Raw genomic sequence first — 3,734 nt, 5'->3', positions numbered from 1 at the left:
ATAAAATAAAATAAAATAAAATAAAATAAAATAAAATAAAATAAAATAAAATAAAATAAAATAAAATAAAATAAAATAAAATAAAATAAAATAAAATAAAATAAAATAAAATAAAATAAAATAAAATAAAATAAAATAAAATAAAATAAAATAAAATAAAATAAAATAAAATAAAATAAAATAAAATAAAATAAAATAAAATAAAATAAAATAAAATAAAATAAAATAAAATAAAATAAAATAAAATAAAATAAAATAAAATAAAATAAAATAAAATAAAATAAAATAAAATAAAATAAAATAAAATAAAATAAAATAAAATAAAATAAAATAAAATAAAATAAAATAAAATAAAATAAAATAAAATAAAATAAAATAAAATAAAATAAAATAAAATAAAATAAAATAAAATAAAATAAAATAAAATAAAATAAAATAAAATAAAATAAAATAAAATAAAATAAAATAAAATAAAATAAAATAAAATAAAATAAAATAAAATAAAATAAAATAAAATAAAATAAAATAAAATAAAATAAAATAAAATAAAATAAAATAAAATAAAATAAAATAAAATAAAATAAAATAAAATAAAATAAAATAAAATAAAATAAAATAAAATAAAATAAAATAAAATAAAATAAAATAAAATAAAATAAAATAAAATAAAATAAAATAAAATAAAATAAAATAAAATAAAATAAAATAAAATAAAAGAAACAGTGTGGTGAAGTGAAGTGAATCGTTATTAAGAAGACTAACAAAGAAAAAAAAAGAAAAGAAGTTCATTTCAATTACTTACAATTCAATATAAAAAAATAATTAAAATTGTGGCTACAATTGAGGAACACAGCAAGAAGCTGTAGGAAAAGAAATATGTACACTTGCTCGCAATTACAGAAAGGATGGTCCAGGAAGGAAAACCCTGGATTATTTAAATGCGCGGTGGACAAGATTAAATGAATTATGGGAAGTATTCGACAATGTTGATAGCGAGACAATTATCCGCAGGTAACTGAACACGAATACTTCACTAAAGGTTTTTACGATGGGGTAAACAAAATTCATGATGAAATGAAAGATGACATCATAAAGCGGTTTTCAGTAGCGGAAGAAGAAAAATCTGATGGGGTTATAGAGGAGACCGCAGCAGTCCATCCTCAGCCGGAGCAGCTAAAAGGAACCCTCGTAGGACCAGCAGCCGTTAAGCCCCCAGCAGGGCATTCAGAGGGAGTTACCGCAGCAATTTATAAATTTAACATACCACCAGGGCTTACAATAAAGCCCACTTTAACAGATGACACCAGTGTAAAAGTTAACAGGATGACTACGGATAGCAAATTCCGATTAATCTGCAAAATATTTCAAGGAGGTCTTAATAAGTGCCCATTGAAATTGCGGGAAACTTTACCGCAGCAATTTAACCAAAAAACCAAAACTCTTTTGAACAATTGGGATGAAGTAACAACGGCGTATAGACGACTTGGAGGCGATGCAGCTATAGAAGACATGCAGCTTTACTTTGAGCTCCAGGATGAGTTAGATTTGAGGATCACCTGGCTACCAACAAATACATTGCCAGCCGAAACATCAGTTCAAATGAATCAAGGACGAGCAACAACAATTAAGCTTCCAAAAATTGAGATACCCAAATTCGATGGAAGCTATCTTAATTGGCCGCAGTTCTTCATACAAACAAATGGTGCACAACCAACCAATTGCACCGGCTCAAAAATTATACTTTTAAAAGAAAAATCTTACTGGAGATGCCCAAAACCTGAATTCAACATTTCCATGCCATTGATGACAATAATGAATTAGCTTAGAACACTCTAGTTGACAGGTTCAACAACAAGCGGTTGCTGTTATCCGCTCAGTTAAGCCGATTGTTCCAATCAAATACCATCGTAGACACTGTCAGAAGTCTCAAGAGGATGCATGATACAACAAAGGAAGTCATTCAAGCCATCAACAATCTCGGCTATGACACCAGTGGATGTGACCCATTAGTTGTACATCTATTGCTGGAAAAAATGGACAAGGACACCCGAATGCTTTTCTCTAACCCAGTTACAGTAACTGGAATGCAGGTTCCAAGCCCTGGAGACGGTGAAACCAGATGAAAGGAAGAAAGCGGTAACCACCGCATCCGAAAATAGGGAAGTTTAAAATTGTCCATATTGTAAAACTAATAATCATAAGATCTTTAATTGTAAAAAATTTATTAATCTTTCAGTTGAGGATCGCAATCAGCAGGTGCGGAAGCTTCAACTTTGCACCAACTGTTTGCAAGGACATCGTTTCCCATCATGTCAGCAGCAACGTAGATGCAAGGTTTGCAACGGGAAACACAACACTTTACTACACTATCCAAATAAGAAAGATGTCAACGTAAAAAACACAACATCCGGTAAGTGTGATAATAGTATTGGTCGGGTGGGTGAGTTTCCTTCAGGGTCCCATAATAACAATTCTCTAGGGGTCGTATTAAAGGGTCGCGAGGTATATCTCGCCACGGCGATTGTGAACGTCGTGAGTTCAAAAGGAACGCGTATTCCTTGTCGTGCTATGTTAGACTCGGGATCTCAATTACATTTTATTACAACGTCCCTAGCCCAGCAGTTAGGGAACATAAAACGAAGAAAGGGCATTCCGATTAGCGGAATTGGAGGCAGGGAAAGTCAGGCCAATTTCGTAATAAATGTTCATTTAGAATCCAGAACTTCATCATATAAAAGAACTATTGAGACCAGTATAATGCCAAAAATAAGTGATTATATGGCAACTGCATCTCTGGACATACAAACTGTGCAATTGCCCTCCAATATTCTTCTTGCTGACCCTAACACACTTAGTTCCAACCGCATAGACTTATTAATTGGAGCAGAGTTATTCTTCGAACTTCTTTTGCCAGGAGAATTTAAAATCTCAAACAATCTTCCTCTATTGCGGAATACTAGGTTAGGTTGGGTTTTAGCAGGAAGCGCTGTAGATTCGTCCCAAAAATCTCATTGTCATTCAGTGTCAAAACCTAGTCTGAGAACACTAGATAAAATGGTCCGATCACTGTGGGAAAGTGAAAATTTTGAAGTTGAATCAAAGGTCTACAGTGAAGAAGAATTTAAATGTGAAAAACATTTTAATGCTAACGTGGAAACAACACGCCAGGGTCAGTACAGGGTCAGTACGACTTCCTTTTAAGAAAGACCCAAACCAAAAATTAGAAGGTTCAAAAGAAATTGCAAAGAAGCGTTTTTATTCATTAGAAAGAAAACTAGAAAAAAATGCAGACCTCAAAGAAAGTTACATAAACTTCATGGAGGAATATGAGCGTCTAGGTCATAAGACTGCAATTCAAGAGCTTGACATACCAAAGTCAAATTATTTTCTTCCACACCATTGTGTAATTAAACCCGAGAGCTCATCAACAAAGCTCAGGGTGGTTTTTGATGCTTCTGCAAAGACGACATCTGGGTATTCACTTAATGACACCCTCATGGTTGGTCCAACAGTCCAATCAGATTTATTTTCAGTTATAGCCAATTTCAGATTACATAAATATGTATTCACTGGCGATATTAGCAAAATGTATCGTCAAATACTCATTCATCCTAAGGATAGAGCATATCAGCACATTTTATGGAGGCCAGATCCTAAGAGCACATTAAGAACATACCAGCTCAATACAATAATTACGTATGGAATGGCGTCTGCCTCTTATTTATCTACAAGAT

The sequence above is a fragment of the Episyrphus balteatus genome, chromosome 1 (assembly GCF_945859705.1).
Source record: "Episyrphus balteatus chromosome 1, idEpiBalt1.1, whole genome shotgun sequence".
NCBI classification, from domain to species: Eukaryota; Metazoa; Arthropoda; class Insecta; order Diptera; family Syrphidae; genus Episyrphus; species Episyrphus balteatus.
The sequence above is the reverse complement of the archived record's forward strand: the minus strand, read 5'-3'. Positions refer to the sequence as shown.